We start from the raw sequence: 20385 nt of genomic DNA on the forward strand, positions 1-20385 counted from the left end.
TACTCTCAACACTGTTTCATTTTAAAGGTATGTAGGACTTCCACAGCAGGTGGCACAGCAGTTTAAAAAGTTCTGTCCCAAATCTACTGTATTCCATGCCCTGTGCTTGTTCCTGGATGGAGGATGTCAGGTTAAATAGTCATCCACATCAAAGACAGGGACACAAAGTAACACAAATATAACTTGTCTCTAGTTAAGATGAAGAAATGCACAGGCTCATGGGGAAGGACCTCTGAGGCCAAAAGTAGGTGTTAAAACACAATGTACGAGAAAAACTCTCCTCACCAAGAGAAACAATTTCCACTATACTAGGTTTCCCTGAATTCTTCAGTTGCTGAAGTTGAATGTTAAGCTAAGTCAAGATTTAGTTTTTGATAAGAATGATAGAACTATGTATATATTAAAGAAGTTGAATAGCTTAATGTGAGATTTAAGAGCCAAAAAATCTGTTTTGTCTAACATTGGATACTAATTAGTCTTCAATTTTGATAATCTGTTAGGTAAAACACAAGTGTATTATTTCTTTTAACATAAGCTGAGGTCAATTTATTAACTCCATTGTTCTACAGACACCAGTAAAAAATTCAGTCTGATAAATGTGAAACTTCTGATGATTTCTGTGAAGTTGATTGCCCAAATAATGCTTTCTTTCTTATTGGAAGTAGTTCTTGAACTTATGAGTCCTCCACAAAGTCTACACAATATTGTTTATTCTTTTAATTTTCTTTTTAAGTTCTTATTTTAATTCCAGTTAGTTAACAGGCACTGTTACTGAACTCAGCAATTCCATAAAGCAAAGTAATATCCATATGATAGGAGTCCTAGAAGAAGAGGGGGAAAATGGGGCAGAAGGTTTACTTGAACAAATTATAGCCAATGACTTCCCTAATCTGGGGAAGGAAATAGGCATTCAAGTCCAACAGACACAGAGAACTCCCCTCAAAATTAACAAAAACAGTTCAACATCATGACATATCATAGTAAATGTGCAAAATACAAAGATAAAGAGAATTCTGAAAGCAGCTAGGGACTAAAGGTCCTTAACCTAAAAGGGTAGATACATAAGGTTAGCAGCAGACCTGTCCACTGAAACTTGGTAGGCCAGAAGAGATTGTCAGGAAATAGTCAACATAGTGAGTGAGAAAAATATTCAGCCAATAATTCTTTATCCATTAAGACTGTCATTCAGAATTGAAAGAGAGATAAAGAGTTTCTCATACAAACAAAGACTAAAGGAGTTTGTGGCCACTAAACCAGCCCCACGAGAAATTTTAGCGGGAACACTTTGAGTGGAGAAAATAAAAGGGCCAAAGCAACAAAGACTGGAAAAGATCAGGGAACATCAACAGAAACATCAACTCTCAGGTAACACAAAAGCATAAAATTCATATATTTCACTAATCACTCTGAATGTAAATGGACTAAATTCTCCAATCAAAAGACACAGGGTACCAGAATGGACTAAAAAAGATATCCATCTATATGCTGCCTNAACGATATCTCAATGCTGATGTGTTGCCAATGATGAATTTGAGCTACTAAAATATAATTCAGTATTCCGTCAAGGTAACTATAATCAAATTATTGTATGTAGAACAGTGTTGCTATTTATTTTATTTTTTCCGTCTTTGATGGTTAACTTTATCTGTCAACTTGATTGGACTATGGAGTGCCCAGATAGTTGGTCAAACACTCTTCTGAGTGTTTCTATTTTAACATTTAAATAAGTAGATTGAATAAATCTGATCACTTCTCCCTTATCTGGCCTCATCCAACTGAGTGAAGGCCTAAATAGAACAAAAATGCTGACCTACTCCTGAGTGAGATAATTCCTTCCCACCTAAATGCCTTCAAACTGGGACACGGGGTTTTTTTTCCCTGCCTTCGAACTCAGATTGAACCATCAGCTCTTCTGGGTGATGACTTACCTGGGACTTGCCATCCTCCATAACTGCATGAGTAAATTCCTTATAATAAATCAATCTCTTTCTCTCTGTATCTGTATCTACTTACCTATATATATATCTCCTCTGTCTGTCTATCTATCTATCTATCTATCTATCTATCTATCTATCTATCTATACTACTTTATTTTCTTTGCTTTAGACAGAAAATTATTCTTAATATCGACACTAATTTTCACTTGGTGTGTGTTCCCTCCCAATGCTCCCAAATGTTCCAAAATTCCTGGCTGCTGAAATGAACAGAAATTAAATTTCATTGTTAAAGTATGTTTAAACTGCATTTCCTCCATCAGATTAGAAAGTAAAAATGTAGTATTATGAAGAGATATGCCATTACTATAGACAATTAATAATAATAATATATAATAATGATGGTGGTGATGCCCATTCTCTACAACATTGGCGTACAGCTATCCTGGTATGTGTCAACATTATAATATTGTAAAGGACAGAAAGCCTCCTTATATTCTAAATTGCCAATATTCTGTAATACACTATATTCTAACATTCAAGTTGATGAGATTAGGGTGTACTTTTAATGATGGAGCTGTTCTAGCATAATGTTTTGCTAAGGTACTTTTCAGTATTTAGCACTTTTTTTTTAGAAGAGTGACATGGAGAATCTCATCTCATGGAAGGAAGGTTATCTCTTTCTGTCCCTTGCCTGGAAGTCACACAGACAATTTTTGTAATAATGGATAAATCCATGGAGACACAGATGACTGCACACTAATTCTTTGAAATATTATATATTTGCCTAGTGCAATGATTTAAAAAATGTTAACTCATTTGATACTTAATGAATAGCTTTGTGGCTAGAGTAAGATAAATGCCATAATTATCTTCCCTGTGATATAAATGAAAAAGCTCAGAGTCAAAGATATTAATAATAATTATACGTAATATTTATTGAACTAGCTATCTTAAATAACTTTCTCACATAATACTTCAATAACTAGGTATTTCCATTATTGTTATTTAATGGACGAGAAATTGAATCTGTAGAAAATTAAGTATCTTGCTTAAAGTCCCACAGCTAACAAGGGTCAGGATTAGAGTGTGTCTCTGCTCTCACTCCAAACACTGGGCGCTAAATATTTTTCTTCTGTCACCTGAGATGACCCAAATAGCAAACAGCAGACTCCAGGGCTCCAAGACATACGTTTCCCTGCATATTTTACTTCTCTGAAATTGGGATGCATCGTGCCATCACTGTCTCCTGTCTTAGCCATTACTGCCTGTGTATGCAACCCTCAGTTGCTATTTCTGGTGCAGGATTGGAATGCTTCAGCCAACAGACCAGTTAAAGACCATTTGGGGAAGAAATAAGAGATTTGGCTGTTACCTGATAAACCTTCCATTGACACCTATGGGTAAGGTCGAGAAAAGATTGACATCCATACATTAAAGCAAATAAATATACCAATGCAACAAAATCAAGAGCCCAGAAATAAGCCCCATCATATACAATCAAACTACTATATGATAAAGGAGCCAAAATACTCTGGGGAAAAGATGGTTTCTTCCCTAAATCGTGCTGGGAAAATTGGATATCAGGTAAATGAATGAGAGTGGAGCCCTTTCTCACACCACACACGCACACACACACACACACACACACCCCCCACACACTCACACACTGAAATATATTCAGTCATAAAAAAGGAAATCCTACCATTTGCAATGACATAGATGAAGCTTTAGGGCATTGTGCTACTTGAAATAAGCCAAACAGAAAATCAAATACTGTATGATCTCATTTATATGTGGAATCTAAAAACAAAACAAAACCAAAAGAGCAAAAGCCAAACACATAGAAAAGTAAATCATATATGTGATTACCAGAGGTGAGGGTTGGGTGGTGGGCAAATTAGAGGAAGGTGGTTAAAAAGTACAAACCCCCAGTCATAAGTACTATGGGTGTAATATACAGCATGATGACTATAGCTAACACTGATGTATGGTATATTTGAAAATTGTTAATAGAGTAGATCCTAAAAGTCCAATCACAACAGAAAAAGCATTTCTCTCTCTCTCTCTCTTTCTTTTCTATCTATATGAGATGACAGATGTTACTTAAACTTATTTTGGTAATCATTTTACAATACATGAAAGTCAAATCTTTATGCTGTATGCCTTAAACTTACATAGTGGTATATGTCAATTTTATCTCACTTAAACTGGAATAGGAAAGAAAAATCCAACATCAAAACTTACAGCCTGGGTGCCAGCACCCAGTGATAGTAACACAGTCCTCTTCTAAGAAGTGCTGGACCACAAGCCCTTGATGACACAGATGGAAATGCTGTGTGGAAAAATGAAGACATCAATGACTCTGGGTCCCAAAGTGACCATAAAGAACCATATTTTGAATGAGGAGAATCTTTTGGGATCTTTTAAACAATCTATTCCTTTCCTATTTTCCTCTTTGTGTGTAGACGTGATATGTGATGAAATATTGTCTGAATAAGTTCTAAAAAAGATTTCAATACATTTAAAATAGAAATAGTTATATAAAAGCATGACGTTGTTTGATTGGCAGTGTTTGTGGGCTGCCCCCCACCCGTTTATGGTGGTACATAATAAAATTGTTCATTTTACAGTTGATGCATTTTTGGTGTGACAAAATATGGTAATGAGTTAATCTGCTCCTCACCATACCAAGCTGCTGGGCCTTATTTTTATATTTTATATATTTATATTTTGTGTTTCCTTTGCCTTACAAGAAAGCCAGAGGTCAGAAAACAAGAATGAGATTAACATATTAAACAACTATTTCAAGTGAGTACTATGAACCCATGAACAGTTCTTAGACATTGGAAATCAGGTCAGAATTACTTACAACTTTCTTGCTTATTATCAAGAACCAGGTGTCAGCAAGCCCATGAGTCTGGCAGACACAAAGACCCAAAGAAGCCTTGTGTACTTGAAGTTGCACCTCATTTTAGATCCTAAGAAGCGGGGAGCACACACATACTCTCAACACTGTTTCATTTTAAAGGTATGTAGGACTTCCACAGCAGGTGGCACAGCAGTTTAAAAAGTTCTGTCCCAAATCTACTGTATTCCATGCCCTGTGCTTGTTCCTGGATGGAGGATGTCAGGTTAAATAGTCATCCACATCAAAGACAGGGACACAAAGTAACACAAATATAACTTGTCTCTAGTTAAGATGAAGAAATGCACAGGCTCATGGGGAAGGACCTCTGAGGCCAAAAGTAGGTGTTAAAACACAATGTACGAGAAAAACTCTCCTCACCAAGAGAAACAATTTCCACTATACTAGGTTTCCCTGAATTCTTCAGTTGCTGAAGTTGAATGTTAAGCTAAGTCAAGATTTAGTTTTTGATAAGAATGATAGAACTATGTATATATTAAAGAAGTTGAATAGCTTAATGTGAGATTTAAGAGCCAAAAAATCTGTTTTGTCTAACATTGGATACTAATTAGTCTTCAATTTTGATAATCTGTTAGGTAAAACACAAGTGTATTATTTCTTTTAACATAAGCTGAGGTCAATTTATTAACTCCATTGTTCTACAGACACCAGTAAAAAATTCAGTCTGATAAATGTGAAACTTCTGATGATTTCTGTGAAGTTGATTGCCCAAATAATGCTTTCTTTCTTATTGGAAGTAGTTCTTGAACTTATGAGTCCTCCACAAAGTCTACACAATATTGTTTATTCTTTTAATTTTCTTTTTAAGTTCTTATTTTAATTCCAGTTAGTTAACAGGCACTGTTACTGAACTCAGCAATTCCATAAAGCAAAGTAATATCCATATGATAGGAGTCCTAGAAGAAGAGGGGGAAAATGGGGCAGAAGGTTTACTTGAACAAATTATAGCCAATGACTTCCCTAATCTGGGGAAGGAAATAGGCATTCAAGTCCAACAGACACAGAGAACTCCCCTCAAAATTAACAAAAACAGTTCAACATCATGACATATCATAGTAAATGTGCAAAATACAAAGATAAAGAGAATTCTGAAAGCAGCTAGGGACTAAAGGTCCTTAACCTAAAAGGGTAGATACATAAGGTTAGCAGCAGACCTGTCCACTGAAACTTGGTAGGCCAGAAGAGATTGTCAGGAAATAGTCAACATAGTGAGTGAGAAAAATATTCAGCCAATAATTCTTTATCCATTAAGACTGTCATTCAGAATTGAAAGAGAGATAAAGAGTTTCTCATACAAACAAAGACTAAAGGAGTTTGTGGCCACTAAACCAGCCCCACGAGAAATTTTAGCGGGAACACTTTGAGTGGAGAAAATAAAAGGGCCAAAGCAACAAAGACTGGAAAAGATCAGGGAACATCAACAGAAACATCAACTCTCAGGTAACACAAAAGCATAAAATTCATATATTTCACTAATCACTCTGAATGTAAATGGACTAAATTCTCCAATCAAAAGACACAGGGTACCAGAATGGACTAAAAAAGATATCCATCTATATGCTGCCTATAAAAGACTTATTTTAGGCCTAAAGACATCTGCACATTGAAAGTGAGGGGATGGAGAAACATCTATCATGCTAATGGACATCAAAAGAAAGCCAGAGAAACGATACATTTATCATACAAACTAGATTTTAAAATACTGTAACATGAGGTAAAGAAGGGCATTATAACATAATTAGGGAGTTCATCCATCAAGATGATCTAGCAATAGTAAATATTTATGCCCCCAACTTGAAACACTCAAATACATAAATCAATAATAAATGTAGAGAAACTCATTGATAATAGTACTATAATAGTAGGGGACTTTAATACCCCACTTACAGCAATGGAAGATCACGTAAGCAGAAAATCAACAAGGAAACAATGGTTTCAAATGAAACACAGGACCAGATGGACTTCACAGATATATTCAGAACATGTCATCCTAAAGGAGCAGAATACATTTTTTCTCAAGTGCACATGAAATGTTTACTAGAATAGATCACATTCTGGGTCACAAATCAACCCTCAACAAGTACAAAAAGATCAAGATCATACCATGCATATTTTCAGATCACAGCGCTATGAAACTTGAAGTCAACCACAAGAAAAGAAATTGGCAAGCCCTCAAATAAACAGAACTAAAAGAACATTCTATTAAAGAATGAAGAAGAAATTAAAAAATACATGGAGCAAATGAAAACAAGAGAGTCCAAAACCTTTGGGAGACAGCAAAGGCAGTCCTAAGAGGGAAGTATTTTGCAATTCATGCCTATCTCAAGAAGCAAGATAGGTCCCAAATACACAATATAATCTTACACCTAAAAGAGCTAGAAAAGGAATAGCAAATAAAGCCTAAAACCAGCCAAAGAAGGGAAATAATAAAGATTAGAGAACAAGTAAATAATATAGAAACATCAACAAAAACCAGTAGGACAGACAACAGAGCTAAGAGCTGGTTCTTTGAAAGAATAAGCAACATTGATAAACCACTAGCCAGACATATCAAAAAGAATAGAGAAAGGACCCAAACAGATAAAATCACGAATGAAAGCGGAAATATCACAACCAGCATCACAGAAAATGAAACAACTATAAGAGAATACTATGAAAAATTATATGCCAACAAACTGGACAATCTGGAAGAAATAGACAAGTTCCTAGAAACTCATGCACTACTGAAACTGAAATGGGGAGAAATAGAAAATTTGAACAGACCCATAAACAGCAAAGAAATAGAATCAGTAATCAAAAATCTCCCAATAAACAAAAGAATCCTGGCCAGATGGCTTCCTAGGTGTAGTCTACCAGACATTTAAAGAAGAGTTAATAGCTATTCATCTTAAACTGTTCCAAAAAATAGAAATGGAAGGAAAACTTCCAAACTCATTCTATGAGACCAGCATTGCCTTATTTCAAAGCCAGACAAAGACCCCCCCCTAAAAAGGAGAATTACAGGAACATAAATGCAAAAATTCTACTAGCAAATCGAATTCAACAGTACATTAAAAGAATTATTCACCATGATCAAGTAGGATTTATTCCTGGGCTGCAAGGCAGGATGATATTTGTAAATCAATCAATGTGATACACCACATTACTAAAAGAAAGGGTAAGAACCTTATGATCCTGTCGATAAATGCAGAAAAAGCACTTGACAAAAATACAGCATCCATTCTTGATAAAATCCCTCAACAAAGTAGGGATAGATGGAACATACCTAAACATCATAAAGGCCATACACGAAATACAGCTACTATCATCCTCAGTGGGGAAAAGCTAAGAGCCTTTCCTCTACAATCAGAAGACAAGGATGTCCACTCTCCCTACTACTATTTAACATAGTACTTGAAGTCTTAGCCTCAGCAATCAGAAAACAAAAAGAAATAAAGGGCATGCAAATCAGCAAGGAAGAAGTAAAACTTTCACTATTTGCAGCTGGCATGATAAAAAAAAAAACAACCCAAAGAACTCCACCTAAAAATTGCTAGAACTAATACATGAATTCGGCTAAATTGCAAGATATAAAATCAATGTGCAGAAATTCTTTGCATTTCTACACCAATAATGAGGTAGCAGAAAAAGAAATCAAAGCATCAATCCCATTTGCAATTGCACCAAAACCCATAATATACCTAGGAATAAACCTAAGTAAAGAGGTAAAAGATCTTAACTCTAAAATTTGTAGAACACTTAATGAAAGAAATTGAAAAAGTCACAAAGAAATAAAAAAGCATTACATGTTCATGGATTAGAAGAACAAACATTGTTAAAATGTCTATGTTAGCCAAAGCAATTTACACATTTAATGCAATCTCTTTCAAAATGCCACCAGCATTTTTCACAGGGCTAGAACAAAAATCCTAAAATTTCTTATGGAACCACGAAAGACCTCAAATATTCAAGCAATTCTGAAAAAAGAAAAACAAAACTGGAGGCATCAAAAGTCCAGTTTTCAAGCTATATTACAAACTGGTAGTCATTAAAACAGTATAGTACTGGCACAAAAACAGATACGATCAATGGAACAGAATAAAAAACCCAGAAATGGACCCACAATTATCAATTCATTCCTAACAAAGCAGGAAAGAATATCCAACGGAAAAAAAAACTCTTTAAAAAATGGTGTTGAGAAAACTAGACAATATCATGCAGAAAAATGAAACTGGATCACTTTTTAAAAATATTTTATTTATTTCTGAGAGAGAGAGACAGCCTGAGCAGGGGAGGGTCAGAGAGAGAGGGCGATACAGAATCTGAAACAGCCTCCAGGCTCTGAGCTAGCTGTCAGCACAGAGCCTGACGTAGGGCTTGAACCCACGAACCGTGAGATCATGACCTGAGCCAAAGTCGGACGCTTAACCAACTGAGCCACCAAGGTGCCCCAAACTGGATATCTTTCTTACACCAGAAACAAAAATAAATTCAAAGTGGATGAAAGACCAAAATGTGAGATAGGAAACCATCCAAATCCTAGAGGAGAACACAGGTCCAACCTCTTCGACCTCAGCCAGAAGAACTTCTTACTAGAAAAGTTGCCAAAGGCAAGGGAAACAAAACCAACCATGAACTTTTGGGACTTCATCAAGATAAAAAGCTTCTGCACAGCAAAGGAAACAATCAACAAAACTAAAAGGCAACCTAAGGAATGGGAGAAGATATTTGTAAATGACCTATCTCATAGAGTTAGTATCCAAAATCCATAAAGAACTTATTAAACTCAACATTCCAAAAACTAATAAGCCAGTTAAGAAATGGGCAAAAGACATGAATAGGCATTTTTCCAAGGAAGACCCAGATGGCCAAAAGACACGAAAAGATGCTCAATATCAATCACCATCAGGGAAATACAAATCAAACCATCATGAGATACCACCTCATACCTCCAAGAATGGCTAAAAATAATAACACAAGAAAAAACAAGTGTTGGCAAGGATGTGGAGAAAGGGGAACATTTTTGCACTGCTGGTGGGAATGCAAACTGGTGCAGCCACTATGGAGAATGGTATGGAGTTTCCTCAAATAATAAAATTGGAACTACCCTATGATCCAGCAGTTGCACTATTCAGTATTTACCCAAAGAAAACAAAAATACGAATTCTAAGGGGTAATTGCCTTCTGATGTTTATAGCAGCATTGTCAGCAATTGCCAAACTATGGAGAGAGCCCAAATGCCCATCGTCTGATGAATGGATAAAGAAGATGTGGCATATATATATATATGAATATTATTCAATGTAACATTGAGTGGATGTAGAATTTAAGAAGCAAAACAAATAAACATATGGTAAGGTGGGGTGGAAAAAGAAGGGAGGAGAATGAACCACAAGAAACTCTTAACAATAGAGAACATACTAAGAATTGATGGAGAGAGGAGAGTGGGGGATGGGCTAGATGAGTGATCGGTATTAAGGAGGGCATTTATGATGAGCATTAGATGTTGTATGTAAGTGATGAATCACTGAATTCTACTCCTGAAACCAACATTGCACATTAACTAACTAAAATTTAAATTAAAACAACAACAATAAAGAAAAAGACAAAATCAGCTTTTACTATATTTACATCCAACAAAACTTCACGAGGAGTAATCTTATTGCAGTCAGGCCTCTTGGGGGACAAGGCACTTCCCATGGTGGAGTGGCTTGGAAGAACTGGATGGGGACTGTATGGGGCACCCATTCTTCCTCAGGGGAGCTTGGGGTTCCTCTAGCTCTCTCCTGACTTTCCACGAGCTTATCTGTCTATTTTTGTGCCAGTACCATACTGTTTTGATTACTACAGCTTTATAATAGAACTTAAAGTTCAGAATTGTGATGCCTCCAGTTTTGCTTTTCTCTTTGAAGATCACTTTGGCCGTTGACGGTCTTTGTGGTTCCATACAAATTTTAGAACTGTTTTTACTAGTTATGTGAAAGATACTCTGGTATTAATAGGAATTTCATTAAATATGTAGATTGCTTTGGGTAGTACAGGCATTTTAAATGTTTCGTAGAATTCACCCATGGAGCCATCTGGTCCTGGGTTCCTGTTTGTTGGAATTTGTTTGATGACTGATCATCTTTGGCAGCTTACGTTTTGGTCTGTTCAAGTTTTCTATCTTACCGTTTCCATTTTGGAAGTTCATATGTTCCTAGGAATTTATCCATTTCTTCTAGTTTGTCCAATATGTTGGCATATAGGTTTTCAGAATACTCTCTTATAATTGTATTTCTGTGGTTTTGATAGTTATTTCTCCTCTCTCATTTGTGATTTTATTCATTTGGGGTTTTTTTCTCTTCTTTTCTTGTTAAGTCTGGCTAGAGGTTTATTGATTTTATTGATTTTTTTCAAAGAACCAGTTCCTGGTTTTACCAGTTCATTGTATTGATGTTTTAGTTTCTATACCTTTTATTTCTGTTCTAATCTTTATTATTTCCTTCCTTCTGCTTGGGGTTTTGTTTGTTCATTCTCTATCTCCTTTAGGTGTGAGATTCACTTCTTTATTTATGATGTTTCTTGCTTCTTGAGATAAGTCTGTATTGCTGTATACTTCCCTCTTAGGACCACTTTTGCTGAACTTTTGCTGCAAAGATTTTGGACCATTGTGCTTTCATTTTCATTTGTTGCCATGTATATTTAAAAAATTTTTTTCTTTATTTTCTTGTTGATCGACTTATTATTTAGTAACATGTTATTTAACCTCCATGTACTTGTAATCTTAACAGATTTTTTTTCTTGATTTCTAGTTTCATAGCATTGTGCTCAGAAAAGGTACATAGTAAAGAGTTTGATCTTCTAGAATTTGTTGCGTCTTCTTTTGTGGCCTAATATGTGATCTGGAGAATATTGCATGTGCACTTGAAAAGAATGTATATTCTGCTATTTTAAGATGGAATGTTCTGAATATACCTGTTAAATCCATCTGGCCCAGTATGTAATTCAAAGTCATTGTTTCCTTGTTGATTTTATGTTTAGATGATCTGTCCATTGATGTCAGTGGGTGTTAACATCTCATATTATAATGGTATTATTATCAATTTGTTCCTTCGTGTTTGTTATTAGCTTTTTTATGTATTTGGGGTACTGCCATGTTGGGTGCATAAATATTTGCAATTGTTAGATCATCTTGTTGGACTGTTCCCTTTATTATGATATAGTGTCCTTCTTCACCTCTCGTTACATTCTTGGTTTCAAAATCTAGTTTGTCTGATATAAATATCGCTACTCTGGCTTTCTTTTGATATCTATCTGCATGTAAATGTTTCGCCATCCCCTCCTTTCAATATGCAGATGTCCTTACGTCAGAAATGAGTCCATTGTAGGCAGCATACAGATGGATCTTGTTTTGTTTTGTTTTTTGAAATCTATTCTGTCACCCTATGCCTTTTGATTGGAGCATTTATTCCATTAACGTTCAAAGTATTAATGATAGATATGTTTTTATTGCCATTTTATGACTTGTTATGTGGTTGTTTCTAAATATTTTCTCCAATGCTTTGTTGTCTTTCTCTCTTTCAGGGTTTGCTGATTTTCTTTAGTGATATATCTGCATTTATTTATCATTATTCTTTGCATATTTGTTAGTGGTTTTTCATTTGTGGTTACCATTAGGTGTGAGTATAACATCTTCTGCTTAGAGCAGTCTATATTAAGTTGATGGTTGTTTAGGTTTGAACCCATTCTTTTCTCCTTTCCTCCCCACATTTAAAGTATATGGTATCATTTTTAGATCCTTTTATTTTGTGAGTTCCTTGACAGATATTTTATTGAAAGATTTATTTTTACTATTTTTGTGTTTCCTAGGTTCATACTGTCACTTTTGCGCTCTCTCTCTTTTTTTTTTATCCAAAGAATCCCTTTTAATACTTCTTGTAAGGCTGGTTTAGTGGTCATGAATTCCTTTAATTTTCGTTTTTCTGGAAATTCTTTATCCCTCCAATTCTGAATAATAGCCTTGCTGGATAGAGTGTTCTTGACTGCAGATTTTTGCCACTCAGCACTTTGAATACATGATGCCACTCCCTCTGACTTGGATAATTTCTGCTAAAAAATCCCGATAGTCTGATGAGATTTCCCTTGTATATTACTATCTACTTATGTCTTGCTGCTCTTAAAAGTTTTTTCTTTGTCATTATATTTTTGCCAATTTAATTGCAAAATGCTTGATGTGAATCTACTTTTGTTGATTTTGATGGGGATTCTCTGTGCCTCCAGGATCTGGATGGCTGTTTCCTTCTCCAAATTAGGGAAGTTTTCAGCTATTATGTCTTCAAATAAAACTTCTGCCACCTTTTCTCTCTCTTCTTCTTTGACTCCTATAATACAAATGTTACATTTGACGCAGTCACTGACTTCCTGAAAGCTATTCTCTGCAGTTTCGCTTGATTATTTTCCATTACTCTGTTTCTGAGTCACTAATTGGTTCCTCTGCTTTTCCAAGCCTACTGTTCATTGCGTCAAGCTTTTGTCTAATCTCGTTTATTGCATTCTTGATCTCTAGTTGGTTCTTTTTTATGTCTTTATTTATGTCTGATGTCTTCCACTATTTTCTCAAGTCCAGGGAGTATCCTTATGATCACTGTTTTAAATTCTCCTTCAGGCATGTTACTCATCTCTGTTTCACCCAGAACTCTGGCCATGACCTTGTACTGTTGTTTTTCACTTGGGATAGAATTCTCTGTCTTTTCTTTTTGTCTATGTCTCTATGCCTGTTTCTCTGTGTTAGGAAAGTCAGCTATGTCTTCTCTTTTTGAGGGCAATTGCCTTATGTAGAAGAGGTAGTATAGTACCTGCCATGTGCTGTCCTCTGCTTCTCAGGGCCTGGTGTTTCTAGTATCTCCAATTTATGCTGAATGTGCCTACTCTTTTGTCCTGGCTGCTTTATCCTTCAGGCTAGTCACCTGCAGTGGGCAGTGTTTGATCCCTGGCCTGAAGGCGCCATGTTTTAACCAGGTGTGCTCTGGTCTGTTTGTTAAACAACATCTGTCATTGCCATTGGAACTGAAGCTCCACAAATCTTTTGAGTCAGGAGATGTGGTGTTGGCAGGAGTTTGTGCCTATCTTCTCAGGGGGAGGGCCCACCACTGTGGGACTATGGCAAGCCTGACTAGGAAGGGGTGTTCCACCAGAGTCTGGCGGAGGCAGGACTTGGTGTAAGCAAGGTAGATAGCTAGTGTTTGCTCTGTGCTGGTTGCCACAGGTGGCCCTGTGCTTATGCTGAGGTGTCGGGGAAGGAAATAGCACCAGCCAGTTCCTTTGTTCTAGAGGGATGTCTCTGAGAACACTGTCTCTCTGAGACAGCTCCCAGGTGAGCAAATAACCTCCCCACTGTGTGCCTCAGGCAACCTCCTGATTGCTGTTTCCACACACTGTATGTCTGCCAGTCATTTGCCTGCCTTCTTTCCATGAGCACCGCAGTGACTTCTGGGTTCTATCTCTGCCAAACCCACTGACCTTTAAAACTACAGATTTGAAGCCCTGCTTATTGCCAGAAGTCATAGAACTTGTCCCCTCTTGCTTTCCATTCCAAGACAATTGCTATGGAGAATTGTCCACTCCATGTGCTCCTCGGTGTGTTTGTCTGTCTCTTGCTCTTTTTCATGACCTTGGCTCTCTCCTAACCATAGCAGCCACATTCCATTTCTCTTCCAAACCAAGTCTCTGCCCTTCCTGCCTTCTTTGATGTGGCCTCTTCTCTACCATTAGTTGTGGAGTTTGTTGTATCAGACTTCAGGCTGCTTTCTCGGGCATTTGGGATGGTTTAATTGTTATATTGTTGTATTCAGGGGACTTTTCTGTCATCTTCCCCTCCTCTTGTCTACACAATATGTTTTTAAAAATAATAATTCTCCAGACCTCCCTCAAGGTCTGCTACTCTGGCATATTTACTATCTGGGGCTATTGACACAGGAAAAACAGCAAACACAAGGAAATCACCCAGCCCTTTTTCTTAAAAGAAGATGAAATTCTTCTATTAAAGATATCCTGCCTGAAGCAGAGAAAAGTAACATTCAAAGATAAGAATTTGAGACTGAGAGAATCTCATAGACACACAGATTTTGTCAAAATGATTTTCTTCCTTTAGCCTCTCCACATAGTCACTTCCCTACAATCACCTTTCTTTGTTCAATCTAGTATAAAAGTAAGTGGGCTTTCAGCTCTCCTTTACTAAACCATGATGAAGTTTCTGGGAGATAGTAGGGTTTGTGCGATCCGGAGCCAATGACCAAGAAAGAATTCTTAAAAACATCTTTGGTGCCAAAAGGTGATTTTATTAAACCACGGGGATAAGACCCGTGGGCAGAAAGAGCTGCCCAGGGATCATGAGGAGACACTGGTTATATACTATGGGGTTGGGGGAGGTAAAGTCCAGGGGAAATTTACAGTGAAATGTTCATATGTTAAAGAAGACTCCCAGGATACTGGAGGCCTATCTATTGTCAGGTTAAGGTTGTTTTTCCTCTAGGAAAGCATTAGCATTTAGACAATACGAAGTGCCCGGAGAAATGCTCTACTCTGCCTGCCTCAAGTATTTGCCGATTGGCTGCAGGTAATAAGGAAATTTAATTTTATCTGCCATGTTCTTCTGCCTTTGTTTCCCACATAAAACCATATATTAGAGAGGACTGAAAAAAAATCTCTGATTTTTGCTTTAGAAAATATAGTTATTTTTCTTAAAGTGTTATTTATGTTACCATGTTATGATTTATTCCTTTTTATTTTTAAATAAATTAATAAATATGTTTAAAATTTTAAAAAAAGAAATGGGTTTTGCCATTTCTTTAGGTCTTCATTCCTTATGAAACCTCCATGTCATGTAAAATTTGCATTAAATAAATTTCTATACTTTTCTCTCTGATCCGTTTTATGGCAACTTAATTTAATTTTCAGTCCCAGGTAAAAAGAATCATAAGAGAGTAAAGATAAACGTTTGTTTCCCCTATAGATCTTACTTCTAGAATGTTGTATCTTAGTTTACTGTATCTTTTACAGTTCTCTTTTTGAACCATAAAGTAAAAATTATAATCTCTATATTCTCTTAACATTTATTATTTATCTGTATGTCTTAGATCATATGCATACAAATGAGTTCCCTCCTATTTAGATATCATTCATGCAACATCATTTATTAAGCACACACCAAGCGCAAGATACAGTGTTAACTCCCTTATGAGGGGACATCTCTAAACATGGTGAAGTATAAGGGCTTTGCAGTCAAGCACACTTAAGTTCAAGTCCCACCTTCTACCAATTACTAGGTGTGAGGGTGAGTTTTCTAATAGAGCAATTGGTAAATTCACTAATAAATTGAATTTATAAATTCACTAATAAAGCACAGATTTCTACTCTGTGACTTCTTTTTCATTCTCTTAACAGTCTCTTTTGAAGAGGAGAAGTTTTAAGTTTAGATGAAGTTTAGATGAAATTCAATTTATTAATTTGTCCTTTTACAGATCATGCTTTTGGTGTCATATCTAAGAAATCTATGCCTAACCCAGGTAACAAAATTTTTTTTGTTTACTTCTAGAAGTTTTATTCTTTTTATTTTATATTTAGACCTATGACCCATTTGGAGTTAACATTTGTGTATAGATTGCATTCAAAATGTTTGCATATGGATATCTAATTGTTTCATCATTGTTTGTTAAAAAGGCTATCCTCTCTTCACTGAATTACCTCTGCATATTTATCAAAAATCAGTTGTGAATATAAGAGAGTCTATTTTTCCCAACCCATGGACAGGCCATATCCCACCACTAAATTAGATCTTCCTTAATTTCCCTCAGTGATGTCTGAAGTTTTCAATGTATAGATTTTTCACGTATTTTATTAAATTTATCCCTAAGAGTTTCATATTTTTGATGCCATTGTAAATAATATATATAGCCTCCACGCTGGGCATAGAGCCCAACGTGGGGCTTGAATTCACAACCTTGAGATCAAGAACTGGGTTGCAATCAAGACTCAAAAGCTTAACTCTCTGAGCCACCCAGGCACCCTGTAAATAGTATTTGTTTTTAAGTTTCAATTTCTTATTGTTTTTTCCTGCTATATAGAGATACAAATAATTTTTTACTGTAACTCTATGGATATATAATTCATACATCATAACATTTATCCTTTTAAATGTACAATTTATTGGTTTTTAGTATATTCATAAATTGTACAACCATCACCATTAATGTTAAAATATTTCATGACCCAGAAAAGAAACTCATTACCAATCACTCAATGTTCCCCTCTTCAATCAGACCCTAATGACCAGTAATCTAATTTCTATCTTATTGGTTTTTTTCATCCTCTAATAGATGAGATATCATTCTCATATTTCCCATTAGTTATTTAGACATGTTTTCCTTTAGTCACTGACCATACTTTTAATAACTGGTTTAAAGTCTTAGTTTAATAAGTTCAACATCTGAATATCTTCAAGGACAGTGTTTATTGGTTGCTACCCCCTGCTCTCCGTGTTCATATTTTCTGTCTGTGTGCATGCCCTACAAGTTTTTTGGTGAAAACTGGACATTTTATACAGGGGAAACCTTGGAAATCAGATTCACCACTCCTTCCTCCAGTTTATTGTTGTTTGTTATTGTCATTATTTTTGCTGTTCATGACTTTTTTGGACTAGTTCTGTGGAGTCAGTATTCTTTGTCATATGTAGACACTTAAGTCTCTGCTAGGTAGGCTTAGCAGTCACCTAACGTTAGACAAATACATTGAATAAATAAATTTCCAAGCATTTGCTGAGAAGCACTGTGTGTGTGTTGTGTGCATTTTTAATACTCTCGCAAGTGGTTTACAATTCTGCCTTAATCCTCCCTTTGTGCTTTTACAAAGGCTGAAGGTCAACCAGAAGTCAGAGATTAAGACCTTCTCAACTTTTTCCTGGTCATGAATCTGGCCCTGAACCTACGTATGATCTAGATTCCTAGGACTATCAGTTTTTCAAAGCTCCCCATAGACGTCTTATTCCTCAGGTTTTCCTTTCATATATNGCGATGTTAGGCAATTACCACTGATTTTATTCTGGCCAACACCCTACTGATAGAGCTGTCCTCATAGAGCAAGCTCTGAGTCAGTTCAAATAAAAAGAAGCCCTGAAAATAGACTCTTTCAAGGAGCTGCCAGACAAGAGTGACAAATCTTTTGAGGTAAGGCTGTTGGAGAAGTCTAAACCTATTCCTCCCATACACTGGCAGAGGCCTTTGGTTTTCACTGTAGTTGTAAGACTTGGTTTTCAAGGTTACAGACAAGGGAAATGGGGATGAAAATAGGACAAGTTAAAATATCAAAAGCTCACCATTTTTACAATTCAGATGGCTTTCTTGAATAAATGCTCTTCCAAGTGTTGCAAGCCTTGGGTTAATTGCCAGAGTTTTGAAAAAAATGGATCTTGATTACTCCTAATGGCTAGTGTTCTCATTATTCTTATGGAGGATAAGACTTTTGGAGGCCTTTATTATTCTGGAAGTACTTCCAAAACAATGTTTTTGATATATAGATCTTTCATCTTTATAACCTTGCTAAATTCACTTATTAGAACTTACATCTTTTTTTTTTTTTTTTTTTTGGATTTAATTGGTCCAAAATGTGGACCAATGAATTTTAGCTTCTGGCCAAACTTATTAGCCTCTACTGATCCTCTGAGAAGAAAAGTGTTAGGGTAAACTGAGACGAAAAATTACGGAAGACATTACCTGGGCTCAAAAGCAAGTGTCAGGGTTTCCCTTCTGCTTTCTGTCCAGCTCACATGGACACAAACTCACATGGACATAGTCTCCTGTCAGGAAGAAAGGATTCCATTGTTTCCGTTTTATGTCCAAGTGGCTATGGGAAGCAATCTGAGGTCTTAAAGTTCTGGCTAGAAAAGAAATCTCAGAGTCTACCTTGCAGACACAACTCTTCCTATAGACATGAAGAATGTAAGTTCCATGGCTTGAGTTTGGGCTTAGAATGTCCACACTAGAGCCCAGATCTTTACCCATTTACTCCATTCCATCATTAGTATGAAAGTCCTGGTTTTTAAGACTTTATAGTGATTCTTCCTGGTTAATTTATTAGTCATTAATTCTTAAAATTTTTTAATGTTTTATTTACTTTTGAGAAAAAGAGAGAGAAAGTGTGAGAAGGAGAGGGTCAGAGAGAGAGGGAGACACAGAATCCAAAGCAGGCTCCAGGCTCTGAGTTAGCTGTCAGCACAGAGCCCGACATGGGGATCAAAACCCACAAACCGCGAGATCATGACCTGAGTTGAAGCCAGACACTTAACCGACTGAGCCACCCAGGCACCCCTAGTCATTAATTCTTAACAGAAAATATTTTCTATTTGTTTATATGCATTCATAAACACTTACAAATTTATTTATTTATTTATTTATTTATTGGGGGGAACTCTGGAGGGCAGGTTGAGGGGGTCTTGTGGTGACATTGCTGGAGAGATTTCCTAAGCTAAAAAAAATCAGTTATTAATATTTCTTTGAATCGGTTGTCTAATTTTTAATCATCCAAAGGCCTGAAAGTTAGGCACATGGCCAAGTTTTGAATTTGTGATACCCTTATGTGCTTTTGCAGAAGAAAACTTTAGACTCAGAAGTGAAAGATGGATCTTTCGGGGCGCCTGGGTGGCTCAGTCAGTTAAGTATCTGACTTCTGCTCAGGTCATGATCTCACAGTTCGTGGATTCGAGCCCTGCGTCCGGCTCTGTGCTGACAGCTCAGCGCCTGGAGCCTGCCTCGGATTCTGTGTCTCCCTCTCTCTCTGCCCCTCCCCACTCATGCTCTGTCTCTCTCTCTCTCTCTCAAAAACAAACATGAAAAACCTTTAAAAAAAGAGACAGATCTTTCAAGACAGATCTTTCAATTCACCTTTATATCATAAGGCCTTGCCAGTTGTTCTTGCTCCCTTCAAAACTTCAAAAGACCCTATGAGATGAGAACTGCCAGCAAGCTTGAGGAGGGAATAAGTGTCTCTAAGAACAGACAAGACAAAGTAAGCCACAGGCTCATGCCTGGTCTTTCTGCATGGTACAGCTTGTCTCTCTCCTCAAGGCATCATTGATAGAGGAGACGATGGATTAGGGCTTTGAATATTGAAGTCATTTTATACGGAGCAAACTGAGGAAGTTCAATCTGTTTATGTTCAGAACATACAGCAATTTGCACGCATTACAGTATTTAATGGTTCTGATTTTGACAAGATTAGTAACTTACTTGTTCTTCAAATAGGTAGTGGTTGTTGATGATGGACACAGGAGAAAAATGAGTCTATCCAAACACAATACAGAAAGAATACATGTTTTTCGCCACTGTGGATTTATAGTAGCAAGATCTGCCTAAGAAGCCCGTGAGATTGAGACTTACTAGCACATACTCTCCCAAGAAGCATCACACCTTCTAGTCTTTGTTTAGTTTATTTGGTTGTCTGGATATCACATATCTATAGTGAAAGCAGAAAAATGCCTCAGATGTTTTTCCCTTCTTACTTGCTGACCCG

This window comes from Crocuta crocuta, unplaced genomic scaffold, assembly GCF_008692635.1.
Source record: "Crocuta crocuta isolate KB4526 unplaced genomic scaffold, BGI_CrCroc_1.0 scaffold243, whole genome shotgun sequence".
Lineage (NCBI taxonomy): Eukaryota > Metazoa > Chordata > Mammalia > Carnivora > Hyaenidae > Crocuta > Crocuta crocuta.